We start from the raw sequence: 14484 nt of genomic DNA, 5'->3' as shown, positions 1-14484 counted from the left end.
CCCTTCCACCAGCCCCAGTGAGTTTCCACTCATGCCTAAAGGCAGCAATTTTCATTGTTACAAATTTTCTCTTTTTTTGTGAATGGAAATAGAGCACATGGATCTTGGGAGAAGTTTCAGCAAGGGCTGCTTTTCTACCCCTCTGGCCCTGCCCAACACTCAGAGAAGTTTTCCAGTGTCCTCCCCTCAAGCACCTTTCTCAAGAATCTTCTTAGTGAGCTGCTGTTTGTACTCACGGTGGAAAGGCCTGCATGATCACGAGAACACCTTGGTACCCACGAATCCCAGGAGGTTCACACTCTCACACTACCCTGCATTCGGCATACAGCAATTTGTCCATTTGCGCTGCTATAACAAAATACCTGAGGCTAAACAATTTTTAAAGACCAGAATTTTATTTCTCAAGATTCTGAAGGCTGGGAAGTCCCAGACCAAGGCACAGCATGTCTGTGGTCTGGCGAGAGACTGCTCCATCAACGCTGTCTTCTTCAGGTGGAAGGCAGAGGGGCCAAAGGAACAAGTGCTTTGTCATCACATGGCACAAGATGCGAAGGACAAAAGGGACAAAAGGTGCTAAAGTGAGTTCCCTTCAGTGCTTGTATATGGCACAAACCCTTTCATAAAGGCAGAGGCTGAAGATCTAATCATTTCCCCAAAGACTCCACCTCTTAATACCACTACAGCAAATATTAAGTTTCAGCACATGAATTTGGGGAGCATTCGGACCATAGCATATAAAGTACTAGTTTACCTCAGCTGCAGAAAGAAACAAAAGGACAAAAAACAAAACAAAACAAAACAGAACTCACAGATCAGGTCATTAGAACAGCAGACATTTATTTTCTTCCAGTCCTGCAGGCCAAAAGTCTGACAGCAAGGTGTCTTTAGAATTGTTTTTTTCTGAGGATCTCCAGGAAACGTGCGTTCCATACCCTTCTCTGAGATGCTGGTGGTTTGCTGGAACTCTTTGGAGGTCTTTGGCTTGTGACATCATACCCCTCAATCTTCACGTGGTATTCTCCTGTGTGTGAGCTCAAATTAGTTTTATTTTTATAAGAACACAATTCATACAGATTAGGGGCCCACTTTACTCCATTATGACCTCATCTTAAATAATCATATATATGGTCGGGAGCGGTGGCTCACGCCTGTAATCCCAACACTTTGGGAGGCCGAGGTGGGTGGATCACGAGGTCAGGAGATCGAGACCATCCTGGCTAACACAGTGAAAGCCCGTCTCTACTAAAAATACAAAAAATTAGCCGGGCATGGTGGCGGGCACCTGTAGTCCCAGCTACTCGGGAGGCTGAGGCAGGAGAATGGCGTGAACCCGGGAGGCAGAGCTTGCAGTGAGCCGAGATTGTGCCACTGCACTCCAGCCTGGGTGACAGAGTAAGACTCCGTCTCAAAAAAAAAAAAAAAAAAATTTCCCTTTTTTTTAAAAAAGTTTTATTCTGAGTTGCTAGGGCTTGTAGCTTCAACATATGGATTTCTTGGGTACAAAATTCAATCTATAACATACAAGATCTGTCAGGATTTGTCCCAAGTAACCAAATTTATACTTACTTTTCTCTGTGAGTACCTATCTTTCTCCAAAAATTACCCTAGTAATTTGTCTTGAGACATTAGCACTCCAATAGGCTCAGAGAAGTTATAAGTTTATAGTTTGGCCAACATTTTTCTTGTCATAAGTGTGAATACAATGCTCTTTCTAGCTCTGTATCTCTGACATGAAATGAGAATTAAATCATTGTATTTTCATTTCTAAAAATGGGTTTTGAGACCTAAGAATGTTTATAAAAATTTTACTTTATTCTCGATAATATCATATTTGTAATAAGTTATTCATGCCCTGGATTAACATTATTTACCTAATTTTAATGCTTACAATTTATGATGTCTGAACAAGGAAACTTTACGTAAGATATCTTGAAAATTTTCTGGATCAGTAAGCATTTAATAAATGCTCAATAAATACATATTAAGAATATAAATGCTATCAGACATAGAAATGAAGAACAACCACCATAAAAAATCACATACATGCTGCGTAAATGTGCATATACCTAGATTATATATTGCCATGATTATTTTTGAGGTATGGTTGACTTTTTTTTTTTTGTCTGCATTGATATCGATGAACATAACAAAACAGCAAAACAGAGAAGATAGGTTAGTTTGTAGAAATTTTATAGTTGTCATGACAAGCCACGGAATGTTTATTCCTTTGTAAAGGAAACATTTTAAACCTTTGGGATAAGTCTGCCTCATTTTGTAAACACAGGACCTGTGGACCCTCTGAACAGATGACTGGCTGATATTTTATATAAAAATGTGTGTGTGTGTATACCTGATTTTTAGTGCTCTCGTTGCTGTAATGTGACAAAGGTTTCAGAGAAGCACCTGACACAGTTCAAAATATTTCCAAAAATTTACTTCTCTGGGCAGGCATCATGATTTACTACCGCTGTCAGCTAGAGAAAGCTTCTGTGCCCACCAACACAATGCAGTTTGATACCATGCCCAGAAATGCCAGCACTGGCAAATGTCTCTCTTCAAGTACTAGACCATTATTGTGTAAGTTCCCCATAGAGCTATTTTCTAAATGGTCTGAGAAAGTACAGTGGGAATGGCTGAAAAGAATAAATGTTTCTCTTCTCCTTGTGGTTGGCAAGGAGAAAGACCAGCTTGTTAAAAGATGGGTCTAAGAGAGTGAAAAGGAAATCATCTTCCGTCACCATTTGCATTTTCCTAGATACTCTCAGCAGGATTTACTTTGCACATGTGTCTGTTTAAACTGTGTAAGCCCCTCATTTCTTCATTATCAACACACTTGGAGTTCTTGCAAGAGTAGGAATTAATATTTTTTAAAGATTAAATGCATTTATTTTATAAGCTTTGTGCATGGAAAGCTTGATATCTTACGTAAAGGAGATCTTAGGTGTTTTTGATAACTGTCATTTAGAATACTCCTTTAATGCTGAAGTCAGAGACCTTGTAAAATGACTTACAATATGTACAGTTAAATGTGTGTTATATAATATATACAAATATATGAGATGAGAAAAAATTGAATACAGGTGTTCTTTGCTATTATGAATGACTCTGCTTTGCCATGGTCATATTCTATATTGTGTATGATAGTTGCTGTTTCATGAAGAGATGTGCAAATGGTTAGGTAGAAGCCACAGCCAAATATCAGGAGGAAGTGAGCTTATTGAATTAAAGGCCTTGCAATGTTCAAATTGCTTTCATCCCCGCCTTTCTGCATCTCTCCTTAATGATATCCCAGATAAAAGGTACATTCATGTAATAAAATCCAGGCTAGTCCAGTTCAATTTTAAATGTAAATCTTACGTTTCATTCAAGCGTCTTCTGCTTTCCATCACAGGAAGAATAATTAGGAAAACCAGAGGAGACTAATATTGAATTTGAAAATATTTACAGAATTAATAGACATTCTGTCGTATTTTATTTTTACACACTTGGACAGATGTGGTTAAAATAAAATGCCCAAGCTTAGATTCTTATAGCAAAACAAGACCTGAATTGTCTTCCAATTCATATTCCTCAATGTGCAAATGTGGAAAACAAAGTTCAGAGAAATGAAGTGCATTCCTTATGACATACTTGACAATAGAGGTAACATTGGGAATACTGTATGATCTCTATTGATATAAAGGCATTTGATTAGTCTCCACTCTTCACAATCTTCCGGACCATGTTTTAGATCCATTCTCTTTTCAGCTTGATCTATTCTACATTTTCTATTCTTTTATGCATTACCCTCCCCCTTTTCCTTATTCAGGGCCAAGTTTTAGATTGGCACAGCTGGAAGTTTAGTTAAATTCAGGGGAGGTGGAAAACACAAGTAAATGCATTTGAGAATAATTCATGCCAGTGTTCTCACAGTTGGAAAAAACACGTATAAATATGAAAATGAGAAAGGCTCATTTTCTGTAGCGTAGTGTCAGATTTTAGTTGGAGGTATTATCCACACTCAGGGTGTTTAAACAAAATTTGGATTATATCTAGTCTATACATATACAATTACCTAGATGCATTTTTCGATTTATATGTATATGTATCTGTGTGTTTGTATTTATGTTTCTTAACAAAGTCAGCTTAGGGCAGCTAGAAACAATAAAATCCTAGGAGCAATGGGTATAATTACCATCCAAATCTTGGTTTATAAGTACCATTCCCTACAAAAAGAACCAGATCTATTTGAAGAAATGGCTAATCCTTAGGCTTGGGTTGGAAAAATACAAAATGAGTCTAGAACATCTGGTGCTGGAAAGTAAAGCAGTTATGAGAAATTGATGATAAATAAAAATCTCTCATTCCTAATTGTCTAAGAAAAATGATTTAGATAGGCATCCTCCATGTCCCTTGAATTCAGATTTCTGTCAATAAAGATGATCCTTTGGTAATGAAAATCAGACCTTACAGAATCAAGGTAAATAGCATATATTAAAAATGTATGTATTTTCCACATTATTTTACAGTTCCAGGACTCCTAGTGAAATCAAAATCCAACTCTGAGTATTCTAGAGGCTGTATCAGCAAATGTATACTAAAATGTGGCATTTTATTATTGATATTTTTACTTAGCAACAGTGGGAGATTACAGGTGTTAACTGAACTCTACAGAAGTCCGCAACTGCTGACTGAATGAAAAATACTCTAGACAATTATTATTAGAGAAAAGCAAAATCTACGAAAATTAACGCATACAGATCCAGAGTTGCTCCATCTCTGTGCCAATGATTATCTAGCCAGAACAATTATTTCTCTTTTAGATAAGGTTTTAATTTTTAAGTACTTTTAAATATGCAGAAAAGTTGCAGAAATAACACACACAGCTGCTTTATAACTAGCATGTAACTTGCTGATGAGTTACCCCTTTTCTCTCAATACATCAGTGTGTATAAGAACAAGGACCTTCTATTATCTATTCAGAGGTCAACTTTAAATTAAGTAAACTGAAATCAAGCCCCTATTACCATTTAATACACAGAACCCAACTTATTTCACCAATTTACTCGAACACATCATTTTTAGGTCCAGAATACAATGCAGGGTTATGGTGACAAGTCATGATTTATGCACTTTAGCCGTAAAACCACAAACATAATAATGCAATCCTCTCAGTGCGTGGTATTAGGAGACATACAATATGGATTTATCCCAGGGAGTTAGAATATGTCATTTAAGATGGTGTCTGATATTTTTTCACTGTAAAGAATATATTAACAATAATGTTGAAAGTACTACATAATAATGATGTGCCAGTAGTATGTATTTTGTGTGGAGATATCTTTAAAATATGAAATTGTTCTGAATCTCATCAAACTTTCAATCATCACTTTTAGCATTATTGATCATTCTTGTCTCAATCTATGATCACAAGGGTCATTGTTAAATGATGATTTTCTAATTTAGTTCTCTACCCTCATATTTTCTTAGGCAATTAGCAGAAGTCACATGGTGCTTTCTGGAATTTCCCTAGTGGGATCCATGAATTCATGGGGTGCACTTTTGATTTTCCACATTATGTAGGGTAAAGTTTTGCTAATTATTCTGTCAGTGCAAAACTAGGTTGTCCTTATCTGTAGCCTAAAAGAATTGTTATTTACACACAATTTTCTTGTATCCTTTTAACTTCTGTTTTCCAATCCAAATGCCAAAGCTGCATGTCTTACCTCAGCACCTAAATTCTAAGCACCAAATTATATTCTAGTTATCTAGTGTTGAATTACAAACTACTTTGAATGTTAGTGACTTAAAAAAAAAACAAAGCTGATTCTATTTCATTAATATGTAGTCCAGGAATTTGACCAGGGACCAGGTGAGCAATTCTTCTGCCCCATGTTTTGTCACCACAAAGTAACTTGATGGTATGCAGCTTGAGGCTGGATTTGCAGGCTCCAAGATGGCTTCACTCACAAAGCCTAGTGTCTGTAGAAATGTCAGTTGGCTGGGCTCAGATGGGCCACTCTCTCTTTCCACATGGTTGGTCACCAAACTTCCTGGGCTGCTTCTATGACAGTTCAGGGTTCTAAGAGTGAGTATTCTAAGGAAGAGAAGCAGAAAGTTGCCAATATGTTAGCAACGGGTCCAAGAAAGTGGAATAGTGGCACTTCTGCTATGTCTCTTCCACATGTATCAGGTAATTAATTTTTGAAGATGAGGAAATGTAATTGGAAACATAATGCTGCAACAACTGAATGAATGTATAAAAATAAACCTCAAACATAACTTCACATAATATAAAAATTTACTGTGGATAATAGGCTTATACAGAAATCCCTCATTTCTAGGAAGCATAGAAAAATATGTATTTATGATTTAGGGGTGAAAAAGACTTCTTTATATGCCATAAAAAATATCATAAGAAACAATAACTTGGAATTGATCCAAATTTATAATCTTTATTCTTCAATATACATAAATAGGAAAATTAACAGCCAAACTGAGATTCTAAGTAAATTTTACCATACATATCTTACAGATATTGCATCTAGGATATATGAATAACTCCTACAAATTAACAATAAAAATGTAAACAATCTCCCACCAAAAGACAAAAATATTTAAAGAGACATCACAAATGAGAATCCATACATTAAAAGAAGGTTAAACCTCATTCGTTATTAGGGAAATAAAGATTAAAATCATTATGAGATACCACTTCTTAAAACTAGAATAGCAAGAATTAAAAATACTTTAAAGAATAACAAATTAAGTCCAATGTAAGCAGAAAACAAGAATTAGAGCAGAGATCAGTAAAACGGAAAACAGGACATCAATAGAGAAAATCAGCATAACTGAAAGTTAACTTTCTTAAAAACATATAAATTTATAAGCATCTAGCCATGCTAGCTAAGACAAAAAAGAGAGAAGATATAAATTCCTAATATCAGAAATGAAAGAAGGGTCTCACTACAGATCCCATGGACATAAAGAGGATAATAAATAAATATTGGGAACAACTCTGCACTCACAAATTTTATAACCTAGATGAAACCTAGATGAAGATGAAACCTTCAAAGACACAATATAACTAAACTCATATAGGAAGAAAAAGATACTATGAAGAGACAAATTTATAAAAGAATTAGAATCAATTGTTAATAACCTTCCAAAACATAAACCACCACACCCAGATCAGTTCACCAGTGAATTTTCCCAAACGTTTAAAGAAATTATACCATTTTTTTTTTATTTTTACAATCTTTTACAGAAGACAGAAACAGAAGAAATACTTTCTAACTCATTTTAGGAGGCCAGCATTACCCCAATACCAAAACCAAAAAAGTCATTACAAGAAAATAAAACTAGAGATCAATATATACCATACAGATAAATGTAAAACTATCAATAAATATTAGCAAGTTGAATCCAACAATGTATAAAATAACTATACACCACAGCCATGTGGGACGTATCCCAGGTATTCAAGGCTTTTTCAACATTCAAAAAATCAATTAGTTTAAGCCTTTACATCAACAATTTCAAGAAGAACAACCACAAGATCGTGTCATTACATGCAGAAAAACATTTGACAAAATTCAACACTTATTTACATATATACGCATGCAAAGTTGAAGCAAACTATGAATGACGGGAAATAATTCCTAGATAATGCAATAAGAAAAGACAAGGAAATTAATGATATACAGGTAGGAAAGGAAAAATAAAACTATCATTGTCCTCAAAAATATTCCCTATGTAGAAAATCCCAAAGAATTGGCCAAAGAGAAATTCTTCGAACTATTAAACAATTATAGAAAGATTGTAACCATTATACAAAGATTAATATATGAAAGTCAATCACTTTGCTATACACCAAAAATGAAGACGTAACATTTAAAATTAAAAAGGCATTAACATTTACATTAGCACCTAATAAAATGGAATGCCTTTGTATAGATCTAACAAAATATGTACAAGATGTATCTGAGGGAAATTACAAAATCTGATTGAAGGGGAACAAATAAATAATTAAAATATTCAATTTTCATAGACAGAAAGGATCAATAAGGTCAAGAGGTCAGTTTTTCCCAACTGTATCTATATATTAAACACAATCCCAATTAAATACCAGCAGGGTTTTTTTTGTTTTTTGGTTTTTTTTGTATATCAACAAACTGATTCTAATGTTTGTATGGAAAGACAAAAGACCCAGAATAGCCAACTCAATATTGAAGAAGAAAAACAAAATCAGATGTCTGAAATTACCTGACTTCAAGACCTACGAGAAAGTTTAAATAATCAAGACAATATGGTGCTGGCAAAAAATAGACTAATAGATCAACAGAACAAAATAGGGAGCCCAGACATAGACCTGCATAAATATAGTCAACTGATTGACAAATAAGCAAACGGAATGCATAGAGCAAAAGAAGACTTTTTGCCAAATGGTGCTGAACAACTGAATAGTCGCAAGGAAAACAGTTAATCTGGACTCAGAACTTACACCTTTCACAAAAATTAACTCAAAATAAATCATAAACAGAAACATAGTATGCAAAACTCTAAAACTTGTAAAGATAACATAAGAGAAATCCTGGGTATTTTACTTATGATTTTGGCTTTTTAGATAGAACACGAAGGGCAAGATCTATGAAAGAGACAATTGAAAGGTGGGACTTTATTAAAATTAAAAACTTCTGCCCTGTGAAAGACAATGTCTAGTGAACGAGAAGATGAGCCACATATTGGGAGAATATCATTGCAAAAGATACATCTAAGAAAGGACTGTCCTCCAAAACATACAAAGATCTCTTAAAACTCAACAATAAGATGACAAACAACGCAGTTAAATGGCAAAGACCTGAAAAGACACCTCACCAATGAAGATATATAGATATTAAGTAAGCATATGAAAACATGCTCAACATCATATGTCATTAGTGAATTGCAAATTAAACTGACAATGGGGATGGGATCGGTGGCTCACGCCTGTAATCCCAGCACTTTGGGAGGCTGAGGTGGGTGGATCACGAGGTCAGCAGATCGAGACCATCCTGGCTAACACGGTGAAACCCCGTCTCTACTAAAAATATAAAAAAATTAGCCAGGCGTGGTGGCGGGTGCCTGTAGTCACAGCTACTCAGGAGGCTGAGGCAAGAGAATGGTGTGAACCCGGGAGGTGGAGCTTGCAGTGAGCCTAGATCGCGCCACTGCACTCCAGCCTGGGCGACAGAGTGAGACTCCGTCTAAAAAAGACAATGGGATATGATTACTCACCTATTAGAATGGCCCAAATCCAAAACACTGACGCCACCATATGCTGGCAAGGATATGGAGCAACAGGAACTCTCATTGATAGTCAGACTACAAAATAGCACAACCACTTTGGAGGACACTTATGCGGTTATTTACAAAACTAAATGTACTCTTATCATATGACCCAGCAACCACACTCTTTGCTATATTCCCAAATCAAGAGAAAACGTGAAAACATATGTCCATACAAAAATATATATATGGATATTTATATCAGCTTTATTCATAACTGCCTAAACGTGGTAACAATAAAGATGTCCTTGAAAAGGTGAAAGGGAAACCAAACTGGCACATTCATGCAATCAAATATTAGTGATAAAAAGAAATTAGCTACCAGCTACAAAAACACGTAGAAGAACATCATGTTACTGGGCAAAATAAGCCAATCTGAAAATCTACCGAATGATTTTAATTATATGATATTCTGGAAAAGGTAGAACTATGGAGACAGTAGAAGGATCAGTGGTTGCAAGGAATTAATGGGGAGGGAGAGATGAACAGATAAAGCACAAAGGATTTTAGGGCAGTGAAACTCTTCTGTATGTAACTACAGTGGTTGATACATGTCATTATTCCTTTGCCAAAACCCATAGAATGTACAACACGAAGAGCAAGCCCTAAGGTAAATTAAGGACTTTGGGTGATAACGATGTGTCAATGTTATTTCATGAGTTGCCACAAAGGTACCCATCGAGGTTCAGGATGTGGATAGTGGGGGAGACTGTGTGTGCGCTTGGGGACGGGTGTGTATGGGAAATTGCTATTATTTCCATTCAGTTTTGCTGTGAACCTAAACATACTTTTTAAAAAGTTTATTAATTTAAATACAGTGTGTAATATACACATATATATGTGTGTAGTATACACACATACACACAAATATATATGAAGACTGACAATATCACATGTTGGTGAAGATGTGGAGCTACGTATAAGTTGTTTCTGGGAGTATAGAAATCATGCAACCACTTTTGAAACCCATCTGTCATTTTGTTATAAAATTAAACACGTGCCTTCCTTATGACCTAGCAGTTTGGCCATTGTGTATATGAACAACAAAAACAAATATCCACAAAACATCTGCATAGTTATGTAGCTTCATATCACACTTGGGCAAACATTTCTTTCATAGCAGCTTTGTGTTCCTTTTTGTATACCCCTCAGTTTAAAAAGGAATAACTTGCTGCATAGTCACACAATTAAATATCACTCAACACCCAAAAAAACCTGAAAAATAAATATGAATCATTATAACATTATCATAGTGCACAAGGTAGGCACAAAAGAAAATGTGCCACATTATCCCATTTATACGAAATTGAAGAACAAATAGAACTAGGCTGTGCTCATCGCAATCAGAAGATTAGTCATCTACAAGAAAGGCAAGACTGACTGAAAGGAGGCAAAAGGGAATTTTTGGTGTCCTTGCATTGGCTCTTTCTTTTGCCTGGAGTGCTCATCTCCTGGATTTCTACATCCCTAATTCCTTCAGTTCATTCCAGTGTTTGCCTCAGCAATCCGTTCTTAAAAAGGAGAACTCGAACAAGCTACTTTAGTGTTGTTTTTTTCATCCCTGTGTTTTTCTCATACCTTGTCTTCTTTCATAAAACAAAATGGGCTTGTTTTTAAAAATAACAATAATTTTTTTTGTTTATTGTACATTCTCCTGAAATCACAAGTCCCTTGAATCCAGGGTGCTGGTTTCTTTCCAGTGCATCCTCGGGACAGCGTTGACACATAGCTGATACAGAAAGTCATCTCCCAGCCGGGCGAGGTGGCTCAGGCCTGTAATCCCAGCACTTTGGGAGGCCGAGACGGGCGCATCACGAGGTCAGGAGATCTAGACCATCCTGGCTAACACAGTGAAACCCCGTCTCTACTAAAAAAAATACAAAAAGTAGCCGGGCGTGGTGGCGGCGCCTGTAGTCCCAGCTACGCGGGAGGCTGAGGCTGGAGAATGGCGGGAACCCGGGAGACGGAGCTTGCAGTGAGCTGAGATCCGGCCACTGCACTCCAGCCTGGGCGACAGAGCGAGACTCTGTCTCAAAAAAAAAAAAAAAAAAAAAAAAGTCATCTCCATAATCTCATTACTGATTCTGATGCAGGGCTACTCTTCTTTCAGAGTCAGGAATCTCTCCCCTGTCCCCGCTTACTCTGTTGTTTATTCTATACCTTGTCTACGCTCTGGTGTCTTTATCCCAACACTCTCACAGCTTCAAATGTGTCCCCTGTCAAAATTTTCCATGTCCTCCTGTCTTCGAATTCCCATAAATGACCCTGAGCTGCGGGTTTTCCTGGGACTAGCTCCACATCTAACTCTTTTAGTTGATTCACAAAATATTTCTGGACTATATGTATGCTAATGGGGGAGCTAAAAATAAACACAAAATACGTAAGTTAGAAGAATTTTTAACCAGAAAATGTTAGTATGTGAGACTGAAATAGTACTTATTCATTCATAATTTAGTATCTTAAACACTATGGAGACTTTTCGCTTTACATGTTTCAATTAATATATTACTAATATATGTGAAAACATTTTATCTTAAATGATTCTAAATTAAAAATGAGAAATTAATTTGCTGTTTTAACAAAGTCTAATAATGCATTTGTCCTAAATATTATGTCCTTTCCATCTGTATGGACATGGAAACCTTCTTCCACACACACACATTTGATTTTGTTTGGAAAGAAGTACTGCTACTTTTATGTAAGTTTTGCCACAGATTCAAACTGATTTAGATGAGATTTACTTAAAAACCAATAGACAGTATCTATATTACAATTTCTTACTCTTTTTTTTTTCTTTCCTTTTTTTCAGTTCCATCCCTCTGAGTCGTTGCTCATCAATCATACTGGGAAGCTGACTTTTATTCCGCACACTTCACCACTAACTGCATTACAGAGCTGAAAAACTTACTCAAAGTTTAGAATGTGATAAACGTAATCAAATTGCTCTAGTCAAATTCTAACAGTGGTGAATAGATGACACTAATTACCTTTTCTTATTATGCTACAAATGTGGTTTACTCCATCTTTATTCATGAAGAAATATCATGCAACCCACCGAGAGGACTGCAGCAGGATGTAATATTGGCTTATTTGTTTCCTTAGTTTTACTTCTTTCTTTACCAGCATCCAAAAGATGAAATTTTAAGCTGCAATATATTTATATGCAGTAGTTTTTTACCCACTTTGGAAGATAATTGCTACCCATTGCAAAGCCTCACAATTCTGCATAAACAAGTGCTTTTGAAACTCCAGTAAAATGATATAAACTTTTTTTTGTGGTGGTTGGCACTTACTTTTGTTTCAGAGTAAGTGATATATTTTTTTTAAATGAGTTAACACAGAAAAAAATGAAGCATGTGCTTAAAAATGCATCGAGATGAGAAAAATTGAACCACTCTTTTCAGAAAAAAATATGGAACTATGCCACATTTAAAGTTTTTTCTACATTTTTACATGTGGAAATTTCTCACTAATTCACCTTGAAACTAGTTCATAGGAAATAATTATTCAAACTTGCTTACATGCTATCTGGTTGAAATAATTTACATACCTATTTCCAGTGGTCATAGTAGAGCCAAGTTTCAAAACCTTGTCACCAGATGATTACATGCTCTTTCCATACATCAAATGCTGTACTGGGGATGATTATCTGTGAAAGTTTCTATTTTCATTTGTCAGATAACCAGAAACTATTTTGTTTTAATACTTGCAAGGTTAAACCAACCTCAATATTTTCTCATAAGTCCATAAGGCTTACTTACGATACTAAAGGTTAGGACATGAAAATATTAAGCAGAAGTATGCCTATAACATCCTAAGTACAATAGAATATTAATTGATTTTAGAACCACTAAATTCTTCACATTACAATGGAAAGTATATCTGAAATTCAATAAAGAAGATCTAAATGAAATGAAGAGTTTGGAAGTTAATATAGACATTGAAATTAAATAAATTAAAGTGTTTTAGGTTCCTCCCAGAAGTAATCAGTATAGGAATATAAGATGTGAACCATGACTATAACTTATAAAATGACCTGCAGCATAGGAAAAGCATATACCTAATATGCTCAGGAAAATTCACTTCTATGCCTGATGTCCTTGTTTAAATATTGATAACACTTCCTTTCAGTTTTAAAAATGGTCTGGTTAGGATGCTAAGTTGGGCGGACATACTACTTATAGACAATTATAATGGAATTACATTCCATTAAATCCTTAGAAAGGATTTAAACAGATAACTCCTTGACAGATAACTCCTTGACAGAATTCATATTGCTGTGTGGAGAATAGATTGGAGACAGCAAGGCACGGAATGAGTTCAAGAGTGGCTATGGCACAGCTGGCAAGGAGGAAGGTGGTAAGGAATGAAAATGGACAACAGAAAGGCTCCAGATCTTATAATTCTTTAAAACCGTGATAGGCCAGGCGCAGTGGCTCACGCCTGTAACTCCAGCACTTTGGGAGGCTGAGACGGGCGGATCATGAGGTCAAGTGATAGAGACCATCCTAGCCAACATGGTGAAACCCTGTCTCTACTAAAAATACAAAAATTAGCCAGGCGTGGTGGTGGGCACCTGTAGTCCCAGCTACTCGGGAGGCTGAGGCAGGAGAATCCCTTGAACCTGGGAGGTGGAGGTTGTTGCAGTGAGCCAAGATCGTGCCACTGCATCCCAGCCTGGCAACAGTGAGACTCCATAAAAAAAGAAAAAGAAAAAGAAAAAGCCATGATAAGACATTTTGGTTATTTCTCCCTCTTACCTTGAGATAAAAATGTTGTAAGGCATTAAGTAGTTTATTTCAAATATGAGATTTACATTTCTTCTAATAATTTATTATTTTGCATATTATAGTGGTATAAGGGTGGACGGAGGAAGAGCAGTTGGAACCAATTGTGATGCTGCAACCAAGAACAATGAGGGCATAGACTGGCAGGTGACCATGGAAACACATGAAGGGTTTGGCAAGAGCGTTGGAGGCAGAGAAGTTGGATATATTAATGGATTCAGGGCAGCATGTGAGGGACGCATGGATTTACTGCATCCCTCACAAGGGATGACTCCTGGGTTGCCTGACTGAGCAGTGAGAGGGGTGTTATTTATGGAATGGGATAGGCATGTGTAGGATTTACAAAGAAAACGTCTAGTTCTGTTTGCAAATATTAAGTTTGGGACGTTTT

The 14484-nt window shown here is 36.1% G+C and overlaps 1 long non-coding RNA gene across 2 annotated transcripts; it reads right to left on the bottom strand.

Annotated features, from left to right (window-relative positions):
• Positions 1-817: 817 nt before the first annotated feature.
• On the bottom strand, positions 818-14154 carry LOC103879826. 2 transcript variants are annotated; one of them, XR_640601.4, is made up of 4 exons: positions 14067-14149; positions 12857-12955; positions 5706-6076; positions 818-1021 (listed from the first exon to the last, which is right to left on the bottom strand). It is a non-coding gene; the product is annotated as an uncharacterized LOC103879826 (long non-coding RNA). The 2 variants fall into 2 exon arrangements; XR_004180106.1 differs by lacking the exon at positions 12857-12955 and having other exon boundaries at positions 14067-14154.
• Between the last annotated feature and the right edge of the window lie 330 nt (positions 14155-14484).

Source organism: Papio anubis, chromosome 19 (assembly GCF_008728515.1).
Source record: "Papio anubis isolate 15944 chromosome 19, Panubis1.0, whole genome shotgun sequence".
NCBI classification, from domain to species: Eukaryota; Metazoa; Chordata; class Mammalia; order Primates; family Cercopithecidae; genus Papio; species Papio anubis.
This window is presented reverse-complemented; position numbering and strand designations above follow the sequence as displayed.